Raw genomic sequence first — 14,686 nt, 5'->3', positions numbered from 1 at the left:
ATTGATGTAATTATGACGTCTTTAAAAGTCATCCACGACGTCTTAATGACAACTTTGCAACGTATTCCTGACCAGTTTCAGACGTCATATTGATGTAATTATGACGTCTTAATAAGTCAACTACGACGTCTGATTGACGACTTTGCAACATATTGCTGACTAGTAAAAGACGTCATATTGACATCGCATATTGAAATGAATATGACGTCTTTTGGAGTCAACTATGATATCTTAACGTATTCTGACGTGATAATGACCTAAACATTAAATTCTACATGCAATGTACATACACACATCACTTCAAAGACCTTGTCATTGAGGATTATCTATATTTGGTGAATACTGAGGTGGTCTGACAATGTCCAGCATTCCCAGTAACAATATAATGATCCTCCATGCCAGGGCCTTGCATAACTTGTCTCAGTCTCAGGAACATGACCCCCCCCCCCCCGAAAAAGAATATATACAAAAATGGAAAACGAAATCAAATACATGTACGCATTTCAATTACGAAATCGTGGCAAATATTCTATTAATAAATAAAAGTTGCATAACATGATATTACCAGCAAAAAAAAGGAAAACAAAAAGTTGAAAACTCTAAATAGATTGAAAAAAAAAACACTTTTCTATGAAAATGCAGTATTAGGGTCAAAGGAATGAAATTACAACGTTTGTTATACCAATACATACAATTGTACATGTATAAATACAAATTAATACATAACAGAGGCATAATGATCTCCAAGAATAAAGCTTTTTCGTTGAAATTGTAAATAAATATACCTTCAACTTTAGACAACTATGTAATGTAGGTAAAAATATACTGTATGTAAAAAAAATAATACCTGAGTTGGAATAATTTCAGGATTTATGGAAGCTCGCATTTGGGTAAAAGAATCATACATGTACATTAATTCTTATGAAAAGTTTGGGTTGTATTACACTATCACTTAGGGGTAAAAGACAGTAGTTGCAGCAAACAATTATTTCTTCAGAAAGTCTTTTAAATTAAGGTTAATTGTCAAAATATTGTACATAATCTAGATCTGGGCCCCGTCTTACAAAGAGTTACGATTGATCCGATCAATCATAACTCTATGGAAATCCATCATTGTCATAATTTTTTTCTAAGAAATATTCGCACAATGTCCTTTGTATGCAAAGAGAAGCGCAGCAAATTTTTGAGAAAACAATGAAGGCATGAACATACATCATAGCTAGAAAATATTTTTAAAAAACATGCTTAATACATGTTAACGTTGCTGACCGTCCATAGTTGCGATTGATCGGATCAATCATAACTCTTTGTAAGACGGGGCCCTGGTAAATTAATGTAAACTTGTATCTTTGTAAAACAATGAATTTTAAACTTAAAATCAATAATTCTGATGATCACTAACACAGAAAAGCATATGTGGGACAGGACAGTGTATTATGATTGATTTGAAAAATACCTGACATTTGATAGAATTACATGCTTATTTTGCTCATTTCTCAATAATTACACATTTTCTTCCCGAGCTATTTGGCACACATCTTTTAAATATACATACACTTTGCTGGTAATTGTGTTGGATTCTGTTCGAACTCATTTTAAGATAGTTACTACTAGAGGTGGGTTATTAACTTAAGGCAACTATGTAATGTAGGAAAAAATATACTGTATGTAAAAAAAAAATACCTGAGTTGCAAAGTTTTCAGGATTTATGGAAGCTTGCATTTGGGTGAAAGAATCATACATTAATAAGTCTGATGAAATTAGTTTGTGGAACTGTTGTATTACACTATCACTTAGAAGGAAAAGACAGTAGTTACAGCAAACAATTATTTCTTGAGGAAATCTATAAAATCAAAGTTAATTGTCAATATATTGTACATAATCTACATCTGGTACATTAATGTAAACTTGTATCTCTGTAAAATCATGAATTTTTAAACTTAAATCGATAATTCTCATGATCGCTATAAACACAGAAAAGCGTTTGTGGGACAGTGTATTATAATCGATTCGAAAAATACCTGACATTTGATAGAATTACATGCTTATTTTGCTCATTTCTCAGCAATTGTGCATTTTCTTCCCTACATGTAGCTACGTAGGCTTTTTATGTGAGCTCAGAGATTTCATACCAGATTTCCTATGCTTGATAAAGTTCTTATGATAGTCTGTGTATCAGCATAGCATGTGTTCAGTGTTTTGAACCCACTGGAAATTGTGCATCATATCTTTATGTATGGAAGTCATTTTGCGTCTGCGGTCTCCATGGTTTTTTTCAGGATCTATGTGTTGACTAGACCAGTCCCATATTGATATTTTCGTGCTGTGTCACTTTGGAAGGCCGTCTCTAATTGGTTGACTGGTGAGTTGGCAGATGCACAGCCCATCCCACTTTTCAATTATATCATTACGTAATCTCTAACAACATGTCTAAGATATCCACCAGATCAAGAGGCCACTTGCACTCGGCTAACGCATGTACACAATCCTCTGCTTCATCATTAACTGGATCTAAACAAAGCCCAGCATACCGAGATCATATTGATACAGTCGTTCAAAGAGCGGTGGCCGTGGCAATGGAACGCGAGAGCCAAAAACTCAATGATGACATGGATAAGCGCGAAAATAAATTGCGTGGAATTCTTGATGAAAAGCTCACTAGTCTACACGTTCTTGAAATATCTATCGATACCAAATTGAAGCAACTCCGTGATTTCGAAAAATCGGTTTCTGATAACATGACTAACACCATAATGCTTTGTCAAATAGGCTTGACCACATCGAGCAGTACTCCTGTCGCAATAATATCCGTATCCGTATGAGATTGTTCGAAATGTAGCAAAGCAGATTGGTATCGATCTTACTCCATGTGACATCGATCGATCCCATCACCTTCACCGACCAACTAGCAGTCATGATGTTCAACCCCAAGGATCATACCCCGGCGTGGCCCTGTAATGCCAACTTAGCAGCTCCACCAATCAATGTGAAATTCACTTCATACAGGCCGAAACGAACGATAATGAAAAATAGAAAATGCTCAGGAACAGATGACTGGGTGCAGGCAGGCAAGGCAGTTCAGGTGGGATGAAAATTTATTGGCAGGACACCTTCCGTTTCAAATTACAGCATCTGCAAAAATAACAGAAGAGGAGAAACATAAAAACCTTTTCTACATAAACGATTTATTAATCTTCATTAAAAACTAGATGGTTTCAATATTAATTTCCAATTTATTTCAAATGATTAAAAAACGATGTGGGTTTGTTACATAATTTATACTTCAAATATTAACATGTAAAGTCAAGTCGGGGGGGGGCATGATGCCCTCAAGACCTTTAACCATCTCTGTATAAGGAAGGAAATTTTAGAATCAATTTATTTGACACATAAAACATATTACTTTTTTATAATTACGATTTTAATTCATGTGTTTTAAATGGTTATGGGGTAACCAGGACTGAGAATTCAAACTCCGAGGCCAAAATACAGCCATTCCCTATGCCTGATTTGGCTTAAATTCAGGTCAAGGATCAATTAAATATATATTTTGCAAAAAAATCCGACAAATTTTGAGTTGGAATTAGTTTTCTGGCATCGCGAGATTGACCAATGCAAAATATTATTAGCGCCAATTTACCATCTAAACTTGTCATTGAAATTAGAACGTCCAAACCGATCCACTACGTCAGCCTGGAATCTAGTACCAGTACTAGCACAATCAATCAGCTATGTATGTGCACCAATTCTGTATTTCTTGCATACGTACGTCACTCGAGTTAAAGTTCATGTCATTGCGTTATTAGCGAGGGAATTGTAAGAAAGGGATCCTTCAAAATTTTCACCTTCCTACGATTAACATTTTTAAAGCCTTTGTATGCATTTAGAGTACAAAAGCTTACAAATTGGACAAATTAAATGTTTGCCCCAAAATTATTGTGGGAAAGGTGGATTCTCTAGGGAAATCCATCTTAGTGTACAAAGTTCTACAGGCAACTGAGACTTGTCTAGGCTCCGTGAATGAAAATACAATGAAAAAATGATAAAAATATCAGAGTCCTCGAAGTACAGTCAGGACCACTGACAGATTATAAGGTGCCCCGAGTTTGTACACACCCAAATCTGTGTGATTCTGATAATAGAGATTCCCAATGATCCCAAAGAAAAAATAAGCTTTACATCTGAAATAGCCTTCTTACTTACCTACTGCCCGATGCCTCCTAGCATGTAGGGCAGCAACGAAGGATCTCCACTCCTGGCATCCGGCGATTCTGGGCCTTCTTCTGGAAACTCCCCCAGGCCAGGTCATATTCACCGACTTCATCTCCTCCTCATGTGTGACACCGGGACAGGTGGTTTTGTGTCTCCCTCTCTTTCTCCTGAAATGTCAAACAGATCTATTCATTAAAAATCTTACTCAAAATGGTGCTTTTGGTAGAAAAATAATGAATATAGGGCATTTCATGTAACGGCCTTAACCCTTATTAAACTGGGGGGGGGTCAAATTGACCCCCCCTCAACAAATTTCATCACTACGCTGTCGCACAAAATTTTTGATCGCGCCGCTCACTGACTTTTTACTTTCAAGTCTCGCGCAAATTTTGAGACCAAATTTGTGAGGCCCGGGTACGCGGTTACGACATTATAAAGGGGAAATCAGACCCAAAATTGCTCATAAACATGATTTCATGTACAAATTCATTGCAAATTGTGTATTTAGCCAAAATTCATGAATTTATCATTATTTCTACTTTTACTGATTAAACTTAATTAATTTTGCCTTGTTTATGATTATAATTAAGTCTGGAACAATTTCCATCGAAAATACAATAAAAAACAAAAAAGTAAAAAAACAAAGAAATACATAAGAAATAAACAAAACAATAAAATACATTGGAAATCGGTCTTGGTACCAGAATTTTTTTCATTCACAATTGTTAGGAATGCTGCCTATAAAGAATATTTTCACCTAAAAAATAGCATTCTAGGAGCTTTATTCAGAGCCAAAAGTATGATTTCATGAATAAAGTAGCATAATTAATTCAATATAAAATAAAAATATATGAATTCAGTGAAATTTACCAATGCAACTACGTAGATTACGTCATTATCTACCATCATGCAAATTTTTGTTGTGATCGGGCAATCCGCGGCTGAGCCTGAGATCTTATATAAGGGAGGGGGGGCAATAATGCCCCCCCCCCCCCCCGGGGAATGACAAGAATCAAAATACCCCAGGAGATTAAATTGTCAGTATGGTTGGAACTACCCCTTATCGACCACCTAATCTTCTCAGCATCGTATCTGCGAAAATATTCATCAATTTTACCCAGTTTTAGTCCCATTTGTGCAGAAAATTGAGCAGATCAGATTCCCATGTTTCGCTCGGCGACTCCGATTCAATCCGCGTATATATCGACGAACAACGAATACGACGATTTTACATTTGCTCATTTGCACCCGTCTTTTGAAACCGACCACCCGCGATACACTAAGTTTACGGCCGATTCTTGTCGCGGTGGCGAAATATTTTTACTCTTCCAAATCAGTTCTATGATGTCAACATATGCTAAATGATCGTCTCACTACTTCCACTGCGAGCTCCGGCACATGATTCGACGATTGACGACGGATATTTGTTCTAAAGCCGTTTCCTATCGGATTTCTTGGTTTTTCAGCGGGAATTGGGTCTGGTCAATACAATTTTGATTAATTCTACTAAATTTTTACTTTTTGTTGCTTCTTTTTTTCTCGTAAGATCGATTCTTACCGTTTCTATGGACACTGCGCCTACTCTCCCGCGCGTATCGTTTGTAATACGCAATAATTTTAACGCGCGCAAGGTGGTCGGTTTCAAAAGAGGTGGTCGATATGTGGTAGTCTCACCATATATCATCGAGGATCTACATGTAGATCTGGTACAGTTACATAAACTGAACTTTGTGAAATATTCAAATCTACGCTGAAAAATGTTCACACTGAAGATCACCAACACATATAAGAGCACGTGGGACAGTGTATTAAACTATTATTGCTCTGAATGTCGGCCCGACGCTTGAACCGAATCCTGTGCTTTTTTTGCTGATTTCTCAGCAATTACACTATTTCTTCCAGAATCCTTTGGCACATTATAGACAGACACTTTGGTGGTCATTTCATTGGATTCTGTACGAACTCATTTTGATATCGTTACCACAACTGGCATTTACCTTTTAGTGTGCAGGCTTGGTTGGGCCTATAGTCTATACAGCATGCCGGCGCTCGGGGCAGCCACCCCGGCCGGGCAGTGTCAGTGCACAAGATCTAAAGCCAAACAGGCAAGCTAGCTACGGTACGTGGCTGCAAGCCGCGCTCCGAAAAGAAAATCTTAGAAAATGGTTATCTAACTTACTGATTGGTCTACTGCGAATGCCTTCGAAGTCGTTGTCCAAATCTGACCCGTGTTCTTAAAGTAGTAGAACTATTATTAACGGCCATCTTCGTCGCACATAATTCTCGATTCAAAATTAGGCTGCAACATAACACAACATAATAACGGCGAAAAACGGGCGCATGCATACCTTTTTCAAATAATTGCGACTTGCCAGTTGCATGCAGTGCAGCGCGCATGCGCAGGCCCGACGCCCGGCGAATTAAATCATTAATTTTTTATAGGGGGGGGGGGTGAGCTAACTAGTTAGGGGGTTTGCATGACACCGGGGGCATAACACCAATTACGAAAAAAAAGTTTTATAATAGCTAAAAACTTCTTTGACATATAAAGCTTCCTCTTGTTTGGTTTGGTTGGCAACTAGTTAAGAAATGATTATTTTTGCCACTGCTTTTGAAGCTTTTTTTCTTTGAAGAATGATATACTTTACCTAAAAAAGAAAAAAATTCTGTACTATTTTTTTTTAGCTTAACTTTTCCTTATCTAAGTAGAAATAGCCTTGCTAACATGGCAAGGTTGAAAAATTGCAAAATAGTATGTGGCTTTGAAATTAAACTTGTAAATTTCCTCGTCGTTGATTGGTAAATAATTGATGTCATAATCACGTCATAATGTGGTCATATGAAAACGCAAATTTCTTTGTCGTTGTTTGGTAAATAATTGATGTCATAATCACGTCATAATATGGTCGTATGAAAACGCTTCTTTCGTTGTTTGGTAAATAAATGATGTCATAATCACGTCATAATGTGGTCATATAAAAATGCAAATTTATTTGTCGCAGATTGGTCAATAAATGACGTCGTAATCACGTCATAATCTGGTCATATAAGAAAGCAAATTTACTTGTCGTAAAGTTGGTCAGTAAATGACGTCAGAATCACGTCATAATCTGGTCATATAAGAAAGCAAAGTTACTTGTCGTAAATTGGTCAGTAAATGACGTCGTAATCACGTCATAATCTGGTCAAATAAAAATGCAAAAGAAAGTTGCCATTCTAAGTCGTCAAAATGACGTCGTAAGAACGTCATAAATACGACGACATGACGAGTATTACCACTTTACGATCAGTTAATGACGTCATTACGACCGTGTCTGCTATCAGGGAAGTCTTAATATGATAAAGCTTTACAATGCATGGCTTAAAGGCATTGGTTAACATTGTGTTCAGTTTAAAAAATCTGAGTTGCATGTTCTCACGTGTATGCTAACATGTCTATGGGAATATAGAAATGAAACAGAGCAAACAATGCTTTAAAGTGTTATCATTTAGAGAAGCACTCCAAAAAAAGAATTAAAAAAAAAATTACCTGTATATAAGTGGATTATTGTGTCAAATAGTACAATACACAATGTTCAAAAGACTACTTGACCACTATTATTGGTGTAAAACAGTTTAAATATAGTTTAAAACTTGTTAAGTGTGACCATTATTTTTCGTTGGAAAAAATAAAAAAAATCTGATTTAAATCATAAAAATCCGATTTAAATCATAAAAATCCGATTTTTTTTATTTTTTTTTAAAAATCAAAAAAATTGACAACCCTGGTTTACAGCCCAGACCACATGTGCCAGGTGCCATCACACTTTGTCAAAAAAAGAAAATAATGTTCACACGCTTTTAAATAGTGAAATGCGATCAACGCTTATATACACACCACATAAGTCCAGGATGGTATTCTGAAAACGTTCTTACCTCAAACATGTTCTTATTATACGCCACGATCTCAAATTTATATTCTGAAAACGTTTTCTATCTTTTACTCTCTTTTCTGGCTATACTTCTTCTTCTTCTTCTTCCTCCGTTAGCTTCGGAGATCAGCAGAGAGATCCTGCACAAAATGGTATATGTAGCTTAGTATGTATTGTAAGAGAGGTCAGTCAGAGAAGGTAGACGTATTCAGCAGAGAGGACTAGGATTCAAGTGTAGAAGATCTAAACATATGGATTTTCAGCAAGAAATTGAGGGCAAGTGTCGTAAAAGATTTTACAGTGTTTGCAGAGAGGTCTTGGTTTGGGAGGAGAATTTGCAGGGCAAATGCTAGAGGGTCATCCATGTGGAGACTGGCACTCATCCCCAAATCAGGCAGCATCTTGTTGGCATTTGCCATAAAGGCGACTCGCTGAGAATGTAGATGGCTACAAGAGGAGATAAAGTGAAGGGTGTCTTCATCACCATCTTTGCATAGCAGGCAGGAGGCAGTTTGGGATTTGCCAATTTTTGAGAGACGCTTCTGGGTCGGGTATGTTTGGGTGAGGAGCTGAGCTCTGATAATCTGTGCCTTACGGAGATGAGGGGCTAATCCTTCTGGAAATAGCAGAGAAGATGGTGGGAGACTGTCAATATCTTTCCAAAAGGACAGCGATGACTTAGATGCAATGGCATTGGTAGTGTCCTGCAGCACTTTTGAATAGATGGACTTCCTACATATGGCTTTCCACTTGTAATATGGGATCGGGTGTTCAATTAGGCAGAGAAGGGTTGGTAGGTTGTACTTGAAGAGAAGGAGGTTCCAGGATTTCACGAGGGGTACACCGCGGATAGAAGCATGTACAAATGCCCTCTTCTCAAAGCGGTCTTCAGATAATGATGTTAGCTGACCTATGATGAGGAGGCTATCCAGTTCTACTTGTGACATGAGGGGGGTAATGCCCGTGAGAAGAAACACTGATTCATTCGCTGCACTCTGAGGGATTCCCAAAATCTTCTTAAATAACTGGTTTTGGGCGATGTTTATGCGGTTAGCCTGGTGGGATGTTAAGGAGACGATAGAGGAGCCATATAACATCCTGGGGACACAGAATACTGTCCACAGCTTCGCACAGAGGTGTGGAGATAGGCCCGATGTATACGCTCCGACACCATGGAGGGAGTAAAAGGTCCTAAGTCCTCTTGCAATGATGTCTATGGTAGGGTCAGATCGCATTGAAGACTTGGTGATACCTAGGTGGGGCTGTTGTAAAACCTTATTGATGGACTGACCCTCAGCCAGCATCCATGAAGATTGTTGCCTTTTGTCAAGAGAGGTGTACTTCTCATTGAAGACAACAACAGCACTTTTAGAGGGGTTGATGGAGTATTGCCACCTCTTGGTGTACTCATGGGTGACGGATAGCATCTCTTGTAGCTCAACAGCAGAGGAGGCAAGTAGGGCTACATCATCTGCGAGAACGATTATACCTGTATACCTCCCCTGAAAACTGCATCCTAGACCTTTCTCTTTGAGGGTCTTTATCAGGTTGTCGATAAAGAGTGTGTATAGGGATGGTGAGAGTATGGCACCCTGTCTCACACCTTTTTCCAGTAGAATTGAATTAGATGCTCTTCCTTCCCAAAGAACCTTGCTATTAGCATCTTTGTAAGATTATGCAAGGAGGGCCACAATTGAAGGATGAACAGTGGTGTCACGTATCTTCTTGAAGAGGCCATCATGCCACACACAATCAAATGCCTTTTGTGCATCTAGGAAAGCAACGTAGGTAGAGTTCTTGTAGCTACTGTTGATCTCGATGGACAGTTGCAGGCATGCTGAGGTCAAGATGCAGGACCTACCTTTTTGAAAGCCAAACTGGAGTTCATCAGGGATGTTCGAGTCTCGAAGAGAGCTTTCCAGATGGGGTTTCAGAAGCAGTTCAAGTACTTTGGAGAAGGTTGGAGTGAGGGAGATTCCACGATAGCTTGATGGGTCATTGGTTGGCTTACCCTTGCCTTTATGTATTGGTAACACAAGGGCTTGCTTCATAGGCTCGGGGATATGTGTCAAATCCATGCACGCGTTGAACAGAAGAAGGAGGAGACTACGACAGATTGGGCCGGAATGGATGACATGTTCTGGCATAATGTTATCAACCCCACTTGCTTTGCCCTTCTTCAGAGAGCAGATGGCAGTATCGAGGTCACGGGAAGTGAAGAAGATAGGGCAGACATCTTCCTTTGATTGGACAAGGGTACTTGAGTTATCTAATGGAGTATCCCGTGTCCTTGGAGAGCTGTTGTTGTAATCCTTCAAAGGTACTGCCCCCAGGTTCCTAAAGTGCTCCTCGAAACCTGCAATGATGTTTTTGCCATTGTATGTAATGCCTCCAATGTCCAATGATTGTGTACTCTGCATAGACTTCCCTTTCCTACGGTTTTCCTTAACCAGCCTAAAGAACAGAGAGGGGTTGCTGTTGGAGTTGGCAAATTCTATTGCTTTGTGTGTCCGATGACGAAGAATAGCCCTGGACTGCCTTAGGCTCCTGCGAAAAAGCTTCTTAGATCTGATGTATGCTATCCACTCAGGTCTTGGGTACATGGGTCTGTGTGCAGCCTTCCAAGCTATCCATGCCCTATGAGCCTGTTTGTATGATTGGGCGACCTCTTCCGTCCATTCCTTTTTTCCAGTTGGTAAACGCACCTGTAGCTTGTGGGGTAGTGATTGTGATACTGTTATCATGTACTCACTGAGAGTTTCAAATGTTTTGTCAATCCAGGCTGTATCCGAAGTTAATGAAGTTAATGACGGCAGAGTCTGGAAAAGTTCTGCACATAGTGTATCCACTATCCAGGGGGAGAGTATAGGCTTCCTCAATATGATCTTGTGGCCAATCAATCTTTAGACGCTCCAGCGGCGTGGAACTTGAGGCCTCATCTCTGTCACTAGTGCCTTTAGGATGAACAGAATTTGTACTAAAGGTGGCTGTCACTAGTCGATGGTCGGATGTGTTCATTGGGTGTTCATCATGGATGGAGAGAGTATGAAAGCGGCACGAGGTATTAGAGGAGATAAGGAAACCATCTATATTGGACCACTTAGAGCTGTCATCTGACATGAAGGTGTAGTCGCTGGCTGTGCAGTGTTCGACATTGAGAGATATAAGATTTTCTGCTGCAATGAAGTCCTTGAGCACTGCTACTGTTGGTTTCTTTGTGGATCTGCTAATGATGTCAGCATTGAAGTCCCCCGCTACTATGTTGACATGATGGGGATGAGAAGTTAAGATTTCAGATATGGTACAGAGACAGTTCTGATACTCAGCAATGTCACCTGGTGAAGTATTGCTGGGTAAATAGCAGTTTGTGACTGTAATATTCTCCTCACTTGATTTGAGCTGGATGTGGGCAGTAAGCAGTCTTGGGGAGTTACATTTGATCTCGGCAACACTGGCAACAGAGTTACGTGAGAAGATAGCAACACCACCCTTACCTCTACCTCTCCCTGGTATTAGGGATGGTGTATCATCTTGATGGGCTTTGGAAATTACTGAGAAGTCACTATTAAACTGTTCAAGATGATCTAAGGTCATAGGGGTTAGCCAGTGTTCTTGGAGGCATAGGATATCGAGGTTACTGAGAATATTAGAGATGTACTTTTTGTTGCTGTGTACCCCCCTTGAGTTGAAAGTACCTATTCTGAGGGTTGCGAGACTGGATTCGCGTTGGAGAGGAGCTTGAGGCTGGATTGGGTGCAACTGATGGCTTGTTGATACAGCTAGCCCCATGAATCTTGCGGAGAATCATAACGATGCAAGGTGTATATTGGTAGTCGCGCTTCGGGAAAATATAAATCTTGCGATCCAATTTTTTTTTTATATTTAATACCCCATTAGTTGATATCTGTATAAAGAACATTTTATCACATTGCCATTCCAAGTATGTTACGTGCCCCTTGATGAAACTATATATTTGGGCGCCAGTCGTAATGTCAAGATCTTTGTTTTGTTGTTTGGTGTAGAATATACTACATGCAGTTAAATTAAAAATTTTAATTGCGTTAGTATGATGTATTAAATGCCAAGTTGTATTTACCATGTTTCCTCCGTTGTGATTGAATCCTGTAAGATGTGTCGGGTGCTACTTCCAGAAGCTTCAGCAAACGATCGGTTGTGTTCCAATTTCATCCATCCAGGAATTTGTACACACCCTTCATTTACTGGGCGTGAATGCCATAACCAAACAATAATGATACACTCTTGCGTTTGAAGTTAAATAACGCGAAATCGTCATTACGGTGTAGCGTTAATTTCGGTGAAAGTTACGTAATCTTCGCGCAGCGGCAGCATGGTCGAGTGATTTTTGTAGAGTTTTAGGAGTAGTGAACGTGAACGACGTACTAGCAGTCCTCTGATCGTTCGAGTGAACGTCGTCGTCTGCCCTTAATTGTTCACTGCAGATGCGAATACTTTAGATTTCACTCGACGTGTACGTGTACGTACGTCCACATAAAACACCGCGATAACCAGCGGGTCATGTCACGATCCCCGACCCGGAAGATCTGGCGCACCATCGCCTGGCGACCCGGTCGGGTGATGCGAAGGTGCAACTTGTGCACATGTGTCCTTTCACTTGCTTTGATTCCTTTTTAAGCGAGTTAGGATATATATCGATGTATATTTTGGAGATCAGAAAGCAATTTCAAATATGATAAACATAATGCATCGTACAACTTACATTAATTTTGTGAAAAGTCACTGAAAACTGTGTTTTAAAGGAAAGGTTGATCTTCATGCTGGGCTTGAACGGTTAAAATGACGCCACCTATTATCATTCATGACTGTGTTTCCTATAACTATTATTATTGTTACCATCAACACAGCGTTACTTTTAAAAAAAAAAAGGCAAGTATTATTTCATACAATCCACTCTTTAATCTACATGTATTGTTATTCATTCAACATTGGTTAAATATATATTTATGTGAAAATGTTCATTGCCCAAATTGGGCTCCATTAGCTGGAATGAAATTCTTAATTTCTAAGAGCAGAAAACGCTGATTGGAAAGATCGTCTCCAAAGGTCTGCTGTCAGCTCAGCTGCTCACTGCTCATTGTGTGACGTCACTCAGCTGGAGCTCGCAAGAGGACCGGTGGAAGGCAGAAATATGGCATGAAAATAAATCATTTTTGAGAGCTGATTTCTGCAAACTCTGATCACTATTTTGAAAAGTGAAGTTATGTATCTGATTATTAATACTTCCCCTTTACAATGATGACCATATAAAATCATTATAAAATACTTCTGATTCTTCGAATGTGTCCTTTAACTGACACTTTAAGTAGTGGGACACCCTCCCCCCGGCAGACGCCCCCAAATTGGGGCGCCCAAATTTGGCTCCATTAGCTGGAATTAAATTCTTAATTTTACTATCCTTTTCTTTTTGTTCTTATTTGTAGAACCCTTCCATCCGTGTGCTAGTGATATGCGGGTGGAGTCCGGGGGTGGAACCCTTGTTACCTCTTTATATGAAGCCATTTTAAACCTTATAGAATAAATCCCAGGTATATCATTTACACAACACATTACTTCAATGCAGTTGCATAATACACCAAATATTTTGAGGTGGCACATATAGAAAATGTGGGATATTGTTGCCAGCGAGAAAAGCGAGCCAGAAAAAAATGGCCAATTGAAATGAAATTCTAATTATGTGATAGTTTTTTACATTATATATCATAATTATTTATTATACACTACTCAAAAAAAGTTAAGGACCACTTTTTAAAACGTACATAAAGATTTTATACAAGGTGTTTTATTTCTGGAAATACCTCAGTACAACTGTCCTAAATGTCCTTAAACACGCTGTAATCAATTTCACGCATGGGTGGTTTCAGTTGTTGCACAATGTCTCTCGCATCACTGCACATCCTGAAAAGTGGGCCCCGAGGGGTATCAGCTACCGACATGAAGTGGTAAAAACGAATGTCTGAGTGTCTTTCAGGCAGTTCAGTAACGAGTGTGACCACCTCCTGCAGCAATAACGGCTTCACAGCGCTGTCTCATGGAGCTGATGAGGCGATTGATGTCTCTGACGTCCAGTGCATCCCATGCAGCCTCCAGAGCCACACCCAGCTGCTGCAGTCCAAGTGGATGGGCTTCGAGCTGCTCGAGACTCCTCCCCATCATGTCCCAGACGTGCTCTATCGGGTTTAAGTCCGGGGACCTCGCTGGCCACTCCATACGCTCAATCCCCTGGCCCTCAAGGAACTCGGTCACCACCCTAGCTCGGTGGGCACGGGCATTGTCATCCATGAAAATGATGTTTTGTCCCACATTTTCTGCAAATGGCACCACTATAGGTTCAAGGACCTCATCCCTGTACCTCACTCCTGTCATTGCTCCCCCTGGGACCACGTAGAGGCGAGTACGGTTGGCGTAGGTGATGCCTCCCCACACCATGACGCTGCCTCCCCCATAACGGTCATGTTCTGCAATACAGGGGTCTGCAAATCTCTCTCCTGGTCGCCTCCAGACTCTCGAACGTCCATCATTGTGGT

General features: G+C 39.7%; 1 long non-coding RNA gene across 1 annotated transcript; it reads right to left on the bottom strand.

Moving 5' to 3' along the window:
- Positions 1 to 551: 551 nt before the first annotated feature.
- LOC129266680 (uncharacterized) lies at positions 552 to 6,514 on the bottom strand. Its single transcript, XR_010293911.1, has 3 exons — positions 6,392 to 6,514; positions 4,204 to 4,379; positions 552 to 3,132 (listed from the first exon to the last, which is right to left on the bottom strand). It is a non-coding gene; the product is annotated as an uncharacterized LOC129266680 (long non-coding RNA).
- Between the last annotated feature and the right edge of the window lie 8,172 nt (positions 6,515 to 14,686).

Source organism: Lytechinus pictus, chromosome 6, assembly GCF_037042905.1.
Source record: "Lytechinus pictus isolate F3 Inbred chromosome 6, Lp3.0, whole genome shotgun sequence".
Lineage (NCBI taxonomy): Eukaryota > Metazoa > Echinodermata > Echinoidea > Temnopleuroida > Toxopneustidae > Lytechinus > Lytechinus pictus.
Note: the sequence above shows the minus strand (reverse complement) of the source record. Positions and strands in the feature narration are given on the sequence as shown.